Raw genomic sequence first — 18974 nt, forward strand, 5'->3', positions numbered from 1 at the left:
CTTAGGAGGTGACAGAGCAGGACAAGGAAGAGTACACTCCACCTCAAGTGATAGGTATGCGTGAAATGAGAGACGCCTTACCAGCATGTGCGTGCAGGGGACACCTTTGTCATTGGCGACCATGGTGGAGGTGTGCTGGGTTAAAGCAGAGGCTGAGGAGCAGATGGGGTGCCGTGTGGCAGGCTTGGTATACACTAGGGGTCAGCAGGACTGTGAGCAGGCCGAGGTGAGGGAGGCGTTTACCTTAGAGGCAACATTTAAAAGGACTCAAACCCACTACTCAGGATAGATAATGCTTTCATGCAACATTTAAAATAATTACAATTGATGAAAATCTATGGTTAAAAAGATAAATATTTTAAGTTAGGATGAATCCATAAGTTATGAATTCTAGTGATTTCATGTTTCCTCAGCATCCATTTTGAATATTGGTTTAACTTGCTCCTGTCAAAAGCAGGGTCAGTCACCCTTGATAGTTTAACACCTCCTGGTCACCAGCTCCCTATAGGGCAGCTAGCCACCGTCTACTTGACTGGCCCCACTAACTCCCATAGCCACGTATGGTGCAGATATACCGTAGTGGCCACTTCTAGGGCACAGGGTGACCCCATGGACTTGCATCTGCTTGCTCAAACCTAGCAGTTAGAACTCCCTGCAGAGAACCTGCTTGAGAAACTCTCCTGAACCCAGGGAAGGATTTGGCCTCCGACACCCTCCCTCTTTCTGGTGGGGTGCACATGCGCTACATGACTTCCCCTTCCCACTGGTCCTGTGAAGTGGACGGCCCTCTCTGGGATCTGTGGGTGATAAAATACTTCTTTCATTTCCTGTGTGTGGTTGTGCTGCTCCTCTGTGTCTCCCCTGACCAACAGAGAGGAACCCAACTTCTCTCATGGCCAAGGCTCTCCTAAACAGTGGCCAACTTGGTCGGAATAAACTGGACACAGGTCAGAGAAGAGATAAGGTCATCCTGCAGTATAGACAAGCTTCCTGTATGGGGGTTCCTGGTCCTGGGTTACACGCTTTTGCATTAGACCCTCCACCAGGATAAGGATGTATCCTCCGAATGGCACATTACATAAATATACAGAGACACCTGCCATGGAGCCCTGACAGGGCAGGGCTGGAATTTATAACTGCTCTCCAGAGAAAGACTTCAAAACCAAATTAGAAAGAATTTATATTTACAGAACCCAGTATTACTTATTTTTTTTTCTTTTGCCTGAGGCTCCACTGTGGTTCGGCAGGACACTATTTATTGACACTGTCTTTGTTGCATTAAAATGTTATTTAACCTTTCAACAAACTGGAAAACTGCATATTAACATACAACAGAATGAATCTGGACTCTTACCTCACACCATACACAAGAAACAACAACTCACAGACCTAAATATAAGGGCCCAAACTATAATACTCCTAGAAAGAATCACAAGTAAATCTGCATAGTCTTGGGTTAGGCAAGGATTTCTTAACTATGATGCTAAAATTTAAATGATAAAAGAGAGAAGATGGATAAGCTGGACTTCACCAAAATTAAAACTTCAGTGTTTCTAAGGATAACATCTGGAAAGTGAAAAAACAGTCCAAAGACAAGGAGAAAATATATACAAATCATATATTTGATAAAATATTTGTATCCAGAATACATAGAGGACAATTGCATAGCATTCACTCTTTATAGTATTCAAGATTACAATGTCTTATTATTAGTTATAATCTTCTGGCTGCACAATGGCTCTCTTGAAATCCACTCCTTCTATCTCACTGTAATTATGTGTCCTTTGTCAGACATTTCCCCATCTCTGCTTTGCACTGTGCCCTAGAAGTGGCCACTATGGTATATCTGCACCTCAGCCTCTGGTCACCACCACTGTACTCTACATGGAAATCTTTAGACCTCTGGTGTAGGCAAAGACTTGAGTGAGTGTCTATGAAGTGCAAAGGGGAATGGTTCTCAAGCTTTCCATCCACCAGATGATGTTCATTTGTTCATGTACTTAACTGTGTTTATTAAGCACGTACTGGGTCCAAGGCACTGTTCTGCTGTGCATGTATCAGTGAACAATACGGATTGAACCATCACCCAAACAAAGCTCCCATCTTCTGCAGAACTTTTTTCCCTAATACAGATGCCTGGCCCCACCAGTCACTCTGGAAGTCCTGCCACTTTGATGGGCAATGATTCTAACTTAATGATTTAAGTGCAATTAGAATAATGGCAGTCTGTTTGATTCCTACCATTTGACCATCATTCTAGAGGGAGGATGTTCTTGAAACAGTGTTTCTAGAACCACCTACAGCAATAAATAAATAAAATTTCAATTGCTATTTTTATAAAATACAGTAAAAACAAATTGCTAGAAAAATTTAGTGTTGCTTGCTTGTGATGTCAGTGTCTGATGCTCGTAAAAGTCTCTAAACCCTCTCAGTTTCTGTACTGTCATCATAAGTGAGTACTAGGTTTGTGGCTTAGTCTCAACATTTTTTCACCTGTACAATGGGAGTAATTTTACATGTGGACAGTTTTCAGGGCACAATTGGATTATGTAGGTAAAGCACCAAGTTCACCATCTGGCTTTGTAAGGAATAGTTATTAATTAATGTCCACAGCTATTGTGCTTTAACGATTCTTAATAATATTGTAATATTCAATTTTGGGAGCCAGAAAAATCAAATCGAGACGAGCTTCCTCCAGTTCTTTGGAAGAAAGCGGCATCTCATCAGCTTCTTTTGAGTATTTGTGGGCGGCATTTGCTTTGACTCCATACAACACAGGGAAGACGTGCCTTCAAGTACCCTTGATGAATAACGGTCACTGAGAAACCCCATGTACTTCTCAAACGCCAGCCAGTTGTTACCCTCCCCCATTGCAAACTGTGCCCCTGTCGGGTCCCTGAGAAGAAGTGCTGCTGTCACGGACTGACAAGGCTGGGGATTGGCTCCTTTTAAATAGCTACAAGGTCAAGGGGATTAAGCATTCCCCGGGGAGTCACAAGAAAAGTAGAATGTCAGCATCACCTTTTCTCCACGAGGATGGCTCCGGTGACATTTTCAGAAAGGAAGGACGGCTGCTACCTGTCAGCACTGAACGGAGAACACAAGGTCAGACGCACAGAGCAGGTTGCTCACCACCTGGAGCCTGGGGGTGTGGCTGCCGTTTCCATTCTCAGAAGGAGCACTAGCTTGAGGGAGCTGGGGGACTTTGCTGAGGGTGGGGACCTGGATTGACAGCCCAAAAACGAGAGGCAAAGGGTGGAGGGGGAGGGGGAGAGCTTGGGCAGTGGACAGTCCTGGGTTTGATTTTTTGGTCCTAGTGTATGTTGATCTCAGGACTTTGGGCACATCACATGCCCTTTTGGATGGCAGAACCTCCCTTGAGGCATTGTCTCGAGCGTTAGTGATCTTGGGTCTGAGTGCCTGGCGTGTGTGGTGAGTGATCGGTGAGGCCAACTATTGCCAATCTCCATTTAGCGACCCAAAGAACAAGGTCCATGGTAGACGCCTCCTTTGTTTGCTTGCCCTTGCCTTGTTAAATCTTTGTGCATGAAGGGTCTTGGTTAATGCTCATGCATTACAGATGCCAGCTGCTACGGTTTGGACATGCGGTGTCCCACAAAGGCTCGGATGTTAGAGCAGGAATGTTTAGAGGTGAAGTGATGGGATGATGAGAGCTGTAACACAACCGGTGGATTCATCCATTTAATGGTTAATAATCTGAATGGATTACTGCGTGGTGACTCTAGGTGGGTAGAGTATGGTTGGAGGAAGGACATCATTGACGGAGTGACCTTGGGGGTTATATTTTGTCCTGGGTCATCTCTTTCTCTTTCGTCTTTCCAGCTGTCATGGGCTGAGTGGTTTTCCCCTGCCACGCCTCAGGCCCATAGCCAAGGAGTCGGCTGATTGAGGTCTCTGACACTATGAGCCCAAGTAAACTTTTATTTCTCTAAGTTGTTTTTGTCAGGTATTTGATTACAGCAATGAAAAGCTGACTAACACACCACTGTTGCCTCAACCACATACTGTCTATTTATCTACCTAGGTACAAAATTGTGATCCTTAATAAAAAAATCCAAATATGTAAAGCATTGTGTGTATGTGTGTGTGTGTGTGTGTGTGTGTGTGTTTTGTAGGTTCTATTAATGATTTGTAGCATCATTGAGGAAAAGGTCTCATTGTGCCATGCTTATTAACCTACTAAAAACTCTGTATTGGATTTTTTTTTTTGTCCCCAAAGACTTCAACTAAGCTAAAATGGAATTAGAAAGATCAAGGCTCTCCTTTAGAAGAAAAATGTGAAATAAAGAAAGCATGTAAGTTCCCTTTTTTCTCAGGCTTGGGGAGCAAATAGGAAGAATGCACCACAAATCTTGCAGAGACACAAAATAATACAATGGGACTTATTTGTTTATGGAGGTGCGGGTGTTTGAAATTACCTTCCTTGTGATGATAAGAGAGCGGAAAAAAAGTCAAAATATTCATGACCCAGCAAGTGAGTCAAAGCACATCATTAGCCGGCTGAGCAGCTGGGGGCAAAAGTGTTAGGCAGAATTAAACCTGACGGTGCTGTCACATGCTGGAGACTGAGGGGAATTCTCCAGGCTCTGAGAGGTGGCAGTTAGAGAAGATGGAGAGGTGTGTCTCTGCAGGCCTGGAATCCAGCCCTTGAACCTGCTGATGCCAGTGTGGGTGGAATATGGTGTGGAGAGTGAGGCCACCGGCACTTATCAAATCGACTGCCATTTTCATAGAATCTGAGATGACACTGATTGTAAGACACACCTGTCTCTGCTTACCTCTGAGAAACAGAAAGGGAAAAAAGGAGCGCGGTTCCAACTCAGGTGAACACACCGCCAGGTGTAAGAAGAATCCTGACTGCAGAGACGTGAAAATGTGACAAACCCGTGCACGGAATGGTGGGGCTTCAGTGTGGGCATGTCACTCGCTCCGTCCTTCAACTGTGGAAAGACCCCACTGGGTTCGTTCTAATGTAACCTCATTATGTGTTTTGCAGGGGTCACCTCAGCCCTAGTCTGATTTCCACCCTGCAGAAAGCCAGGGCAGGCAGAAGCAATGGCTCTATCAGTTTGTATCTAAACACTAGAAAAAGTCACATCCACCAAGTGCCACTCCCTGTGACTGGCTTCCTCGGGTCTCCATGCAGAAGGGAGCCTCTGTCCCTCTTTCCCAAGTCCTGCGTCTCTTTGTTAAGCAGACCGCGTTCCTCCTCTCCAGCTGGTGTCCCTAGATTTACAGAGCCAAGAACAAGTGGGCGTTCAACAAGCCAAGTCCACTCAGCCAGGAAAATCAGACTCTCTTCCTCTCTCTCTTCCTCCCTCCTTCCCTCATGGCCCCTCCTTTCCAATCCTCTCCAGGAAGTTGCACAGAAAGCATGTTGTGCATGTTCCTTGAGGCCTTACCCTTCAGCTAAATTACCTGACCTGCATTTTCTCCTCCTCCCTTTCCTCCTCCTCTTTCCTCCTTTCTCACCCTCTTCCTTCTCCTCCTTCTCCTCCATTTCTGGCCCTGGAGCTGCACCCCACGGTTTTTACATGATAAGCAAGCACCTTACCAGGGAGCTACCTCCCCAGTCCTTTTAAAAAAATTATTCTGATTATTTATACATGAAAGTAGAAAGCATTTTGATATCACAAACACAATGGAGTATAACTTCTCAATCTTTCGTTTGTACATGGCGTAGAATTACACTTGTCGTGCAATTATATATGTACATAGAGTAATAATGTCTGATTCATTCAATTATCCTTCCTACCCCCCATACCCACTCCTGTCCCTTCACTCCCATCTACCTAATCCAAAGTATCTCTATTTTTCCCTAGCCTCCCACCCCTTATTATGAAACTAGCATTCACATATCAGATAATACATTTGGCCTTTCATTTTTTTTTGTATTGGCTTAATTCACTTAGTATAATATTCTCCAGCTCCATCTATTTACTTGTAAATGCCACAATTTCATTCCTTTTTAAAGCTGAGTGATATTCCATTGTGTAAATATACCACATTTTCTTTATCCATTCATCTGTTGAAGGGCATCTAGGTGGGATCCATAGTTGGGCTATTGTGAATTGAGCTGCTATAAACATTGATGTGGCTGTGTCACTATAGTATTTTATTTTATTTTATGACAGGGTCTTGCTAAGTTGCCCAGACTGGCCTTGAACTTGTGATTTTCCTAAGTAGACGTTTATCTTCTTACAAAACAAAAGGGTAGGGTACTTCACAAGGGGGATTCTTAGAATGTCTGTGACAGTAACCTTTGCCCAACGTTACTACATGCATAAGTGCTAGCCCTGTGATTCTTGGAGAGGTAGCATATCTGGGGCTGTAAAAAGGCAACCTCCTGGCGAATACTGGGGAGCATCCCGAGGAGTAAAATGCTGAGTTGATTCATTCTCCTTGCCTGAGCCAAGTGGAGACGGCTCCCCTGGAAGACAGAAATGGGACTGTAGTGGAGACCCCTCTGTCAGGGAGATATGACAGGAAATCTCTGGCTTGACATATTACTCTGCTTAGTGCCACCAGTGGCTGCTACAAACTGAGCGCTCTCTGGGACTGAGGCCCTCTGTTATGGAAGCAGGAGCGACTCTCCTCTCTCTCCCATGTCACAAACCAGAAATGGAGGTGTGAGCTTTCTCCAGGTCATGCAGCATGTTGGATAAAATCGATAATGATGATCACAATGACACAAACAGTGGTTGTGACTCTGCTCTTTGGAGACTGGTCTCTTGTATTAGGATTTGGGTAGATAAGACTGTTTGGGATCCTCGGCAGGTGGTTGATAAACAATTTCTGGATCAATTGTCAAATCACAAACTACTTTAGAACACCTGAGTGGCACATTGACACCTGTGTGCAATAGATCGCTGTGGCATGAAATGTCTGTCCTGACTTTCTCCTTCATCAAGGATTTTTATCCAGGGAACCAAGTACCTATGAGTGAGGGAGAATAACATTGGCTTTCTCACGGAACGCTTTTAACACTTTAAATTTCATTTGCATCGCACAGCTTCACATAGAAGATGCATAAATCCTTCCTTTTCTTTCACAACCATAGCATATCTTATAATTTAGCCACTGTAAAAATGAATAAGTACAATTAGCAATGCAGAACAAAAGACAGTGAGCTTATAACTGGTTATAAGTCAATTGAATCTCATTATTAAGGAATATAAGGGTCCTAATTAATATCCCGGTTTTCTGGTCTCTCCATCAATCAGTAGGCCATTGCTGAGCTACTCTGCATTCCTGATTTTAGTACCACATCCTGATTCAGAGCCGGTCAGAGGCCTCTTTCCTCCTTCTTGACATGTCTGTACCCTGAGGTTAGTCAAGGGATTCCGTGGGGTGGCAGGAAAGAGCGATGGGTTGCAGGTTGGGACCCTTTTGTCCTGGCTGAGCCCTTCTCCTGTCATTTATGTGGCCTGGGAGATCAGCCTCAGGACCACTGCAGTACCAGAGGGACTTTGGGGTTAAGAGTGAGGCTTAGATGAGGACTGTGAGCTGGGGGAGTGGGTTGTTGATGGGCTTTTCAGAAAGCAAACAGGGGAAGAGCCGAGGTTGGAGCCAAAAAACTTCAGCGTGGGGGTGTTTGGAGCCTGAGGTTTCTGTATGGTATTCATGTGCAAATGATTGGGCTTTGGGAGAGGGGCTTAGCGGGAGCTCTGGGGACAGATGAGGGAGAAAAGACGAATGGAGGGCAAGTGGAGAACTCGGTGAAAATTCCTGCTGAAAGCCCCTCAAGGTCTCCTGCTGAAGGCAGATATATCACTGAAATGCTGAATAGTCCCCTCCTGCAGACACCTTTGCCTGACAGGGAAGAATGAAATACACATTCAGCACAACAGCCCAAGTCTTGTCCCCAAGGATCTACATTTTGTACCGGCTTCTTTTTCTCCTGTCAGGGAAGACGGTTCATTTGCTTAATAAGAAAATCTGTACCATTCACTCATTTGCCTACAGATATTAAGCTTCAGGTAAGAGGTGGATTTTTTCTGTTACTTTCTAAATAAACCCAGCTGCTGGGATGTGTGCCTAGTGGGAGAATCTGTGAGCTAAGATGCATTAGTGTTGTAAAAGATGAGCTTAAAGCCCAAAATGACTAAGACAAAGAAACGGCGGTTGATTTAGGGTTGTCTGAATTGTGTGTGGAGAGACTTGATAAGAGCTTCCATCAACCCACAGGTGAGGGGCGCGTGAGCAAAGGGCGGGAGCGGCCTTCAGTCCTGCAGAGTTGCTGGTCTCCCCATCGTCTCTTGTGGCCTTCCCTTCCTTGGACGGACACCTTGAATCATCTCTAATGTCAATAATTCTGTGTACTTATGAAGCCCTTTGCAGGATTTCTGTGATGGCACATGCCATAATAATCCTGAGAAGGAGAATTGGCAGGTAAATTCATCTCATTTGCAGAGGGGGACACTGAGGCCCAGGGAGATGAACTGCTTTTGCCCAAGGGCGCGCCTCTCCTAAGTGGCCTACATGAGATGGCAGTTGGCCTAGCCCCTCCCGCCCACTCCTGGAGCACCTGTCCCTGTTCAGGCTGCATGTTCTCACTGGGACCATGAATAGTCAACCCCATGATGCCTCCTCTTCTGGTCCTCTGCCTCTTGGATTTTTTGGTTTATACTTTAGAAAACTTCAATTCCCATGCAGGGTTTGAATCAGGACCACTCTCATCCTTAAACACCTTTCCTGTCACCACAGAGCCTGCCAGCAATAGCTTGACATCCTGTGAGAGGCCCAAGGCCTGCCACAATCTGTCGCAGACGGTGTGCCTTCCACAGGCCAGTGGCCCTGGTCCCCACACACGTGCCTTCTCATTGCTTCCTGAACTTCCTTGTGGCATTTCTTCAGCAAGGAGCATTTCTCCCTCTTCCACCTATACTTTAAATCTGGCTCATCTTTAAGGCCCAGGTCCCACTCCATGTCTTTCATGAAGTCGTTCTCAATCATAGAAGATGGAGGTCCAACTCCACAGCCTCCTTCTCTGTACGAGGCTGTACATCCTCCTAGATCTGTTGTATTCCTAGCCCCTAGGCCTGAACCACACCACATTTTCTGTTCTTTGAGAGAGATCAGGGATTCTACCTCATTCTTCACTTATCATCATTGTGCATACTCAGTAAACCCCTATTTAATGAATAAATTTGTTTGTAAAAAGTGTTTCAGGAAGGTTAACAGACAAGGGCACATATATAGTGTTGGGCTTTTAGAGAAATAGATCATTTTGGGCTCCAAAGAAGAGTGCTCCCCAATTTGCTTGTGTCCTGCAGGCGTCTTCCTGGCTGTCATAAGAATTTTGTGGACCACTTGCTGAAAACACTGATGGCCAGCTTCAGCTCCAGGCATCTCATCCAGGCACATGGACCCTGCAGACTGCCCAGGGGATCTGCATACTAAGCCATGCTGAGGACCCCCCAGCACAGAATGCTGAGTATCTTTAAGATCCAATGTCTTGATCCAAAAAAATGAGTCAAATTCGTTGAAGATGAGATAAATTCCTTCATAAGTCCAGGGTTACTATTTTGGGATATGCCTCTTGGTCACAAGTTCCTGAGGCTCACAAATGGATTCAGGCATGTTTTGGGTCCCAGCAGGAAGCATACCAGTGGCTTCCAGACAAGTGCAGGTGCAGGTGGAGGCTCTGATTTCAGTCTTCCTCCTGTTTCAACTTTATTCTCTGATACTCTATTCTTTTTTTTATAGTTGGTATTTCACTGTCAGTTTTTTTTTAATTTCTTTTAGATCTTCAAACTGTACCCCCCCAGCTGCTCATTTTATGAACACACCTTCTTCCCCCTGCATAAGGAATCTTTTATGCTGCTCCGGTTGCATATGCCTGCCCTCTCTCTTTGATATGGTGCTCTCAGGTCTTGGAATTTTTCCTGGTCTCCACAGTGGAGCCCACTGTGGGAAACTTCTGCTGGAGGTGTTTAGAGTAGGACCTGTGGCACGTTGTGTCATCTCACTAAATGTTCTGCCTCCGAGGTGGATATAGTGGTGCGTCTGGGTCAGTATCTGTGGGAGTTTGTGTATTCATCAAGATGCCAGAATTGTAAATTAGGTTTTCCTGCTACTAAAGAAACATATATATGTACATACATACATACGTGCATACGTGCCTATATACATACTTCCCTTGAATAAATGTATGTATTATATTTACATATATTTATATATTTAAATATTTATATGTATAGATGAATATATTTTTTTTTATCTCTCTTTGTTTTGTGGACTTAGTGTGGATGATTGTGAAGGATTCTCTGCACCATAAAGAACACAAAATGAACACCAAGAATCACAGCTCCTTTTATTGCCTTCCATATTAGTACGATCATTTCTATTGCTCTAAAGGGGAACTGTCCTCTTGCAGAAGACTAGAAGTGGGGATACTATTTAGTTGACTGTTTAGAGTCTCAAAGGAAGGAAGTCCTACATATGTCCCTTCAGCTGACCGAAGCATCCTAGGTGCCGTTCCCGTGCTGTCTTCGTGTCCATTGGCTGGCAGTGATTTGGCCTGGACATCTCCTCTGGGTTGATGTTTCTCTACCTGTCCATCCCACCTCCAGTGGGCCTAGTCACTTCTCTTGCTCCTTGATCCTCACTGTTTTTATGCTAGTTTGAGAAACCTATCAGCTTCCCCTACTTTGAGGATTTCTGGTGTTGAATGGAGTCAGCAGGGTCTAGATTGTCAGGACCTAAAAATCACGATTGACCTTATGGACTTAAAAAAGAAGAAATGGAAGCTCAGTGTGGGAGGGGAACCGATGCCAACTGCATCCCTCTCACAGGTGAGATGTAAGTTCTGACGTCCTGGTAACGATGAGGACCATAATGATTCTCTTCTCCCCCCCCCCCCACCCACAACCTGGTATGAACCCCTGGATGTGCTTGATGTCAAATCCTCTCCACGGTTCCTATAAAGAAGGTGACATCATCCTTCTCACACCACGAGGAGGATGCTGAAACTCTGGAAAGTCAGGTCATTGGCTCAGGGACACAGAGCAGAAAGACAGCAGAAGCTAGATGTGAAACCAGGCTCTGTCCCTTTCCCCTCTGCTTGGAGTCCTGTGGGAAGGAAATGTCTTGGGCACCCGGACACCAGGAGATGATGCATCCCTGTCGTCAGAGTCACGCCAGACAGCTCCGGGTTCCCAGCTCTCCTTGTCACATGCTGCACTCAAGTTCCCTCTTCTCTTCCCACTCTATGTCCAAGGATGTCAACCAGTCCTTGGAAGATTTTCTGGATGATACTGAGTGGAAAAATACCAACAGAGAACCTAGGAAGGGAAAAAAAAGTGAAGAGAAGACAAGTACCCTATTTATCACTCTTGACTCTGTTACAAAAGATCTGCAAAGCTTACAAAAAAAAAATCAACCTGCAAATCATGTAATGGTTAATAAAACAGTAAATTAAGCCTCCCTGGCTCTACCTGCAGTGTCCTGAAGGGACTCACAGTGCCCTTTCTGTGTTTTATTTTAGGGCCCAGTACAAAAGGTTTTCACCTTAAAGTAATTAACTTTTTATCATTAAGATTCTGAAAAATTGAATTGTGCTGGACACAGGTCACCGTAATGAGAATTTAATGGCGACGTATCACAATGCAAGCTCAGCTTTGAATGCACGCTGAAGGCGTCACGTTGCTACTGACCTATGCAAATCTCCATCTTGCTGGCCCTTATTCTTCCCCACTGTGGCATCCAGGCCCCCTCCCCACTCTCCCCTCATCTCCTTAAACAATGATTCCCTCATTTTCATATTAATTGCATCACTTAACTGAGATAATGCTCCCTCTGAAATGAGCAAAGGGATGAATCACCGAAACGGGCCATTATTCTTTTTGCTTAACCAATTTCACAGGCCCCGCACAAAGCACTGCCTTCATTTGGCTTCCTATAATTGCTTATCATTAGGCCCAGCCGCCCCACGAAGTACCTTTTTATTTATTTAAGTCTCATCTCTGATGGATGGAAAATGATTCACTTGCATATCTGAAGAGTCCAGACTGTTCTGTGACCAGGCAAGAGGGCGGTAGAATACCCCAGAGGGCTTTGGAGGCAGAATATCAAGGAAGAGCAGCAAGGGTGGCTGGCTCTGCCCTTGCCCCATTCCCCATGGAGATTCTGGGGACAGCCATGGCCGTCGAGTGACCGACAGGCGTCTTAGTCCCAGTCCCAGTCTTCCCATAACACAGAGGAGACAGTGCTTAATCCACATAATAGTGGCACCTCGGTGCCCACAGCTGGGGCACCGGGCTACCAAGTGCCCTCGTCACCTGGAACCGCAGCAGCCCCCTGTGGGCAGTTGAGTCGGGCAAGAGAGAGGCTGCCCCTGGACCCCGACCTGGTGTTCCAGACCCATGGTCATGCCATGGCCGGAGGAACACGTGGAGGATCGCTCTTCATTTTCTTTCTCTCTTTCTCCTTTAGGGAGCACAGGATGGTGAATGAGAACGAGAGAAGGAGAGGACATTTCCAGGGGAAATGACCATGTTGTCGGCCACAGCCACCCTCTGAAAGGCATCCGGGAGAATGGCTCCCTCACTGCAGAAGAGAAAAACTCCCGCCAGCCTGTCAGCAGATCTGGGCTAGAACATTCCCTGGAGGTTTGCTCGAAGCACATGATGTGCTTTTGTTCCTGAGGATGAGAGAGTTTGTCGCTGAGCTAGCTGTCCCTGGCCTTGCAGTCCTCTCTGTCATAATATTGCTTCTCAGATCTCCCGCTGTGACTCATGCTCCCATTCTGTTTGGGGGCTGTTGTAACTTTCCCTGTGCATCTCATCCACCCTGGTGCTCAGCTCTCACCAGGGCTCCCCAGCTTGACACCTCCAGTCAACCCATCAGGAGCCTAGCAGGGTATAAATAACTTCCCTGAGAAGGACAGTTTCCTATTGTGTGTTTGAGGTGTTCCTAGGGTGGTTGTTAGGGATCAAAATTCAATGCACACCATCACCCTCCTTCACACAGAAGGAGATGACTTTGATAGTACTCTGATCAGGGAGGAGATTGACATAGGGAGGTAGCTCTCAAATGTGCCTGGTAACCAGCAGCAGCAGCAGCAGCAGCTGGGAACTGTTAGAACTGTCAATTCCCAGACCCATCCCAGACAGCCAAGCAGAGAATCTGAGGATGGGCTCCAGCAGTCTGGGTTTTCACAGGCCAAGCCCTCTGGGTTGTGTTGATGCTCAGCAGACGCAGGACAAGTGTCCTAGTGCATCTTATTTTGTGTTGGCTGTTCTGTGTTCTCATGATGCTCTCACATGCATCATCTTGCTGAACCTTCACATGACTTTAGGTAATTGGCTAGAGAAGACAAAGCTGGGAGGTTATTCTCATTTTGCAGACGAGAAGGTACAAATCATCAATGCTATATAACTTGTGCATGGTCCCCACTGCTGGAGCTGGAAACTGCCTTTCTACTTCTTGGGCACTCTGACCCAGTGAAGGAAGACAGATAGAAGTGTCTGGGAGAACAGTAGCAGAACATGAAAAGGGAGGGTTTCATAATCCTCCAGGTATGATGTAGACCACATCATCACCCAAGAAAAGGGGAAGGCTTGAGGGCAAGGCTCAGTGTTTTCACGAAGAGTGCAGGGTTAGGGTCTAAAGTTGTAAAGACACAGGGTAACTTGTGCTCTGTTACCTCTTATGTGCTGTGGGTCCTTGGCCAAAGTCCCAGACTTTCTGAACCTTGGTTTCTGACTATAAAAGAGGGCTGACGATAGAAGTGTGTAGCATAGAGGTTGCACTGAGGGTCAAAGAACATAGTGCATGTGAGTTCATTTGCAGACACTTCAATTATAGTGAGCAGTTGATTTTTATGTTACTGTTACTATTAGGAATTTAAAGAAAAGGGAGGTAAAGACTAGCTTATTACTCAGCTCTGAACTATTCAAGATGGTGAATGATGTTAAAATGAGCAGCCGTTTACTGGACTCCTCTCCCATGTCTGGGTTTGCTTCAAGGGGTGTCCTCAAAGGCACAGGGAAGGGAGTTGGGCAAGAGTCCTGGATGAGAAGCTGGGACTAGACTGGAGCATTTTCCAGGATGGGTTGGGGTTGCAGAGATGGAGGGAGACCTTGAAATGCATTGGGCCTGAAGTTAGGAACGGAGAACCCAGCAGTGCAAGGCCATGCGCTAGATGCTTACCATGACAGATGGGGACCTAATTCACAGAAGTTTCTGCAGCTCTTTTAGGACAGGTACATGGACCATGGATGGCAATGGAGGCCTATTTTATTATGGGCCTGGCATTGTGGCACAAAGATGGTCTGATCGTTAGCCCTCTATTGTGCTAGATGCTGTAGAAGATTAAACTTGATATTCTATTTTTGAAGGATGCTGGGAACGACTGGAAGTGAATCATTTCCTTACCTCCTACATTGATAGGGGAGAATGCAAGGATCATTTGTGGTGTTCCCTTCCCTTTATTGGAGGTGTCTTCCTTGGCTCATGCTTAGACTGTGAAATGGGTTCACTCCATGGAAAGTTAAAGCAGGTAGAGACCTGTCTCCTCTCCTAATAGCAGAGGTGGACCTTGGTCCTCTTTATGCATCTGATTTGGGAAAGGTCACTCAGGTTGTTCTCCAGGCTCATTTTCCCTCTGCACCCACCCCGTCAATGTCCCTCAAGGTGTGTTTGCTAGGTGAGAGGGGGCTTTGACCTACTAGTCACATTCTCCAGTCCACATTTTATCAGAACTGGGTTGTGGAATATCTTATGCCTGCATGACTATTATGAATTTGTGTTTAATTGTTATGTATATGATTATATATAGTCATGTACAAATGCGATTAATTTATATTAGTTGATCAAAACATGCCATGGACTGAATGTTTGTGTCTCCCAAAATTCACGTGTTGAAGCCTGAACCACAGTGTGACGGCATTGGAGGTGGAGCCATTGGGTGATTAGGTTTAGATGAGGCCATGAGAGTGGACCTCCATGATGGGATTTGAGTTCGAAGATGAAGAGGAAGAAAGAGCCATGCTTTCTCTCCCCCCGCCCCATGGGAGGATACAAGGAGACAGTGGGTGTCTTCAATTCAGGAGGAGGGCTCTTCTCAGGAATTGAGTATGTCAGTATCTCCATCTTTGACTTTCATCCTCTGTAACTATGAGAAATAAACACCTGTTGTTTGGGCACCCAGCCTAGGGCATTTTGTTATAGTAGCCAGAGCTGACTAGCACACACCAGTTGATAGTTTGCCTCCTGTTTTACAAATGGTCCCTGTGACTGTACCTTATTTGTCAGAACTCCAAAGGAATTATGAGCAGCACCCTAACTCCTCAACAGCACAATCTGTTCAAGCCTCTGCAGGCTACTGGTCCTTGCTGCAACTTCCACTACTTCTGAGCAAACTCCTCATTAGCTTCTGATTGAATGGTATCAATTGCAGGGAGCTTACCACTTTCCAAAGCAAACTTTTTCATCTAGATTATGAAAAGCAAATAAAATAAATGGCCAGTGAATTCTCAGTAGCTAGAGTCACGTGTGACATTTATCAGAGGCTGACAAATGGAATCAGTGACCACATGAATATAAAGTATATTTATTCCAATGATAGGCTTGGATAGTTTATTCAAACTTATTTCTAATAATGCGGAAATGAGGACCAGGGATCTCAAGTAACTTTCTCAAGTTGAGTCAGTAGAAGGTCCAGAACTAGAACCACACTCCCTTGATATCTTGGTGTCAACTGTGGTGTCTCTTAATGTGAAAATTTTTCTCCTTGTGGAATTTAAATCCACAATAGACAACGAAAGAGAAATGCTTAAAACAAAGTAGAGAATAATGAAGCAGCCATGGGTAGTACTGAGGTGCAAGGCCATTGACTTCAGAAATGAAAAAGCATTGATGTGGCTGCAATTTTTAGCATCATCTTCCAATATTAGCATAGGTAGAATCCACCTGAGCAGGACTTAGAGGGGTGCAGAAGCAGAGATGAGTGAACTTCAGGCAGGAGTGTTAAGAACATCACAAGTTTGGTGAATGTGGAGAAGAAGAGACGGAGGGAGAATGGTGAGAAATAAGGTAGAGGGCAAGTAGGGACAGGTCATGGAGGGGATTCTTAAAGGACAGGTTCAAGAAGAGCAGAGAGGTGATGTAACTTCTTGATACTGGGAAAAGCCAGAATCGGTGGTGTTTCATGAAGAGTAATGTGAAAGTGATATTTGGGATGCATCAGAGCAGGAGAGGCCAGAAGCCCATATGTATCTATTGTATTCCAAAAGAGCACATTTAACAAATTTCAATATGGTGTCTTTCCCCACCAATGTTCTTTTAAAAGTAGCCAGGCTAATTGGGGTGTGTTTCCTTGATAAACCTAAATCACCCTCTCTGGATCTCAGTTTATTTGGCTTTAAATAGTAGTCAAACTATTCCATAAACTACCTCTTTGCACAGGGTGTGACTACTTTATTTCTCACATCAGATCTTGCCAAAGTGTGTAGAGTTGGAGTTAGGAGCCACTGACTTTCCTTGCTTTTGAATTGAAGTGATAAAAGCTATATTTTAAGAGAAATTGCCAAGTGGTAGAACAGAGATTTTCATTCCTGTGAACAACATGTTATTAAAATAAACAGGTTGACTTAAGTTGACATATACCATAAAAATTAAACTGCCAGAGAACTGAGCTTAGAATAATTATACTGGAGAAAAATTATCCTTCACAATTAAAGAGCACCTTATCATTTATATTAGTTTATGTGGGTTCAACAGCTGCACAAAAGAAGCTAAAAATGTAGTAGTTCAAATACAAAGTTACTTTCCTTCTCACCTGAGAATCTAGCCAGGATGTTCCAGGTCAGCAGAGGTGGTTGCCGTTTGGAAGTAGGGAGTATATTTCTCCCTTGTGTGGTCTTTTAGGGACTCAGGAACTTACTGGCTCTGCCATATTCAATGTACTGGTTCCAAGGCTAACTCAATTCCTGTTATTTTAGCTGAGGAAGTAAACATGGCACAGTCTGGACAGCCTTGTGGGCCAAAACCTGATGTGGTGCACATAACTTCCTCTCATAATCCATTGTCTCAAACCTAGTCACATGGCCTTACTGAATTACAGGAGAGGCTGAGAAATCCAGATGAGTTCTGCATCCAGAAAGAATGACAAGATCTTAGTGAGGAGTTGGAATTCTTCTTATAGAAAATCTAGTCCCTGTTCTACTGACAAAGACCATGAAACTCTGGGTAGGTGGATTATTTTAGAAAATATTGACTAATAATGAAGGAAAGTTTCAAGGTCACCTAATTATCTCTGTATTTATACTCCAGCCAAAAAGTTAATTATTCCTAAAGCCAAAAATCTGAAGAACATCTACAGTGTGCACAGCTCCTCCCCCGTGTGGTGTGGTTGTCACAGTTCTGCTGGCTTCCTAATTAAAGACTGATTCACCTCCTGATATTGAACGGAGAAGAGGCTCCCACAGCTTTTTATCACTGAACACTGTTTGAAACCATAATCACATACCTTATTTCCAAGATGGGTTGAATCTTTCTGGGGGAAGGCAATAACATTTCTTGCTATTTTATAAAATTTTTGTAACATCTTGCATGAAGCATTGATTACTCTCAGTTCCTCACCTTTATCTGGTTTATTAAACCATTTAAGTCCAGTTCCTTCTGGTAAATTTTTATTTTGAAATATGGACCCAAAGTTTGATCAATTTGTATATATTCATATATAAATGATTTATATTTACATATATAAATTTATATATTCATGAATGAAGAAATCAGCTAAAGGTGCGAAGCTGAGAGTAAAAATCCCTCTACTAGATGTTATAAGGACTATATAAAACAACAATAAATTTCACTCTCTCTCTTCTTGGGGAATTTATAGCCTTATGAACATAAGGGTTTAATCACCTGGTACATCCTGCAAGATGGTTGGGAAAAATAAAATAAGGTAAAGAATGTGAAAGAGATATGAAATTATAAAATTTGATGTAGATACATAATATCACCCATAAATCAAAGGCATTTGTGTATATCAGTGACAAATCCTCTGAGAAGGAAATGAGGAAAACAACCCCATTTACAATAACCTCAAAAAAAATGAGATACTTGGGAATTAATGAAAGAGGTGAAAGATCTATACAGTGAAAACTAAAGAACCCTAAAGGAAGACCTTAGAAGACAGAAAGATCTACCTTGCTCTTGGATAGGCACAATTAATATTATCAAAATGACCATACTACCCAAAAGCACTATACACATTTAATGCAATTCTGATCAAAATCCCAATAGCATTCCTCATAGAAATAGAAAAAGCAATTATGAAATTCATCTGGAAAAATAAGAGACCCAGAATAGCTAAAGCAATTCTAAGCAGGAAGTGTGAAGATGGTGGCATCATTATACCAACCTTAAACTATACTACAGAGCAACAGTAACAAAAACAGCATGGTATTGACACCAAAACAGACTCGTAGATCAATGGTACAGAATAGAGGGCACAGAGACTAACCCACAAAATTACAACTATCTTATATAAGACAAAGGTACCAAGAACATGTATTGGAGAAAAGATAGCATCTTCAACAAATGGTGCTGGGAAAACTGGAAATCCATATGCAACAAAATGAAATTAAACCCCTATCTCTCACCATGCACAAAACTCAACTCAAAGTGGATCAAGGACCTAGGAATTAAACCAGAGACTCTGAGTCTAATAGAAGAAAAAGTAGGCCCTAATCTTCATCATGTGGGATTAGGCCCCAACTTCCTTAATAAGACTCCTATAGCACAAGAATTAAACCAAGAATCAATAAATGGGATGGAATCAAATTAAAAAGTTTCTTCTCAGAAAAAGAAACAATCTGTGAGGTGAACAAAGAGCCTACATCCTGGGAGCAAATTTTTACCTTTCACACATCAGATAGATCACTAATCTCTAGGGTATATAAAGAACTCAAAAAGCTAAGCACCAAAACAAACAAACAAACAAA

The 18974-nt window shown here is 43.9% G+C and overlaps 1 long non-coding RNA gene across 1 annotated transcript in view; it reads left to right on the forward strand.

Annotated features, from left to right (window-relative positions):
* Positions 1–15170, forward strand: part of LOC120892411 (uncharacterized) — a 58693-nt gene extending 43523 nt beyond the window's left edge. The window contains exon 2 of the long non-coding RNA XR_005737091.2: positions 12457–15170. This is a non-coding gene — a long non-coding RNA (uncharacterized LOC120892411). The remainder of the gene's footprint in view (positions 1–12456) is intronic.
* Positions 15171–18974: the final 3804 nt, after the last annotated feature.

The sequence above is a fragment of the Ictidomys tridecemlineatus genome, chromosome 9, assembly GCF_052094955.1.
Source record: "Ictidomys tridecemlineatus isolate mIctTri1 chromosome 9, mIctTri1.hap1, whole genome shotgun sequence".
Taxonomy (NCBI): domain Eukaryota; kingdom Metazoa; phylum Chordata; class Mammalia; order Rodentia; family Sciuridae; genus Ictidomys; species Ictidomys tridecemlineatus.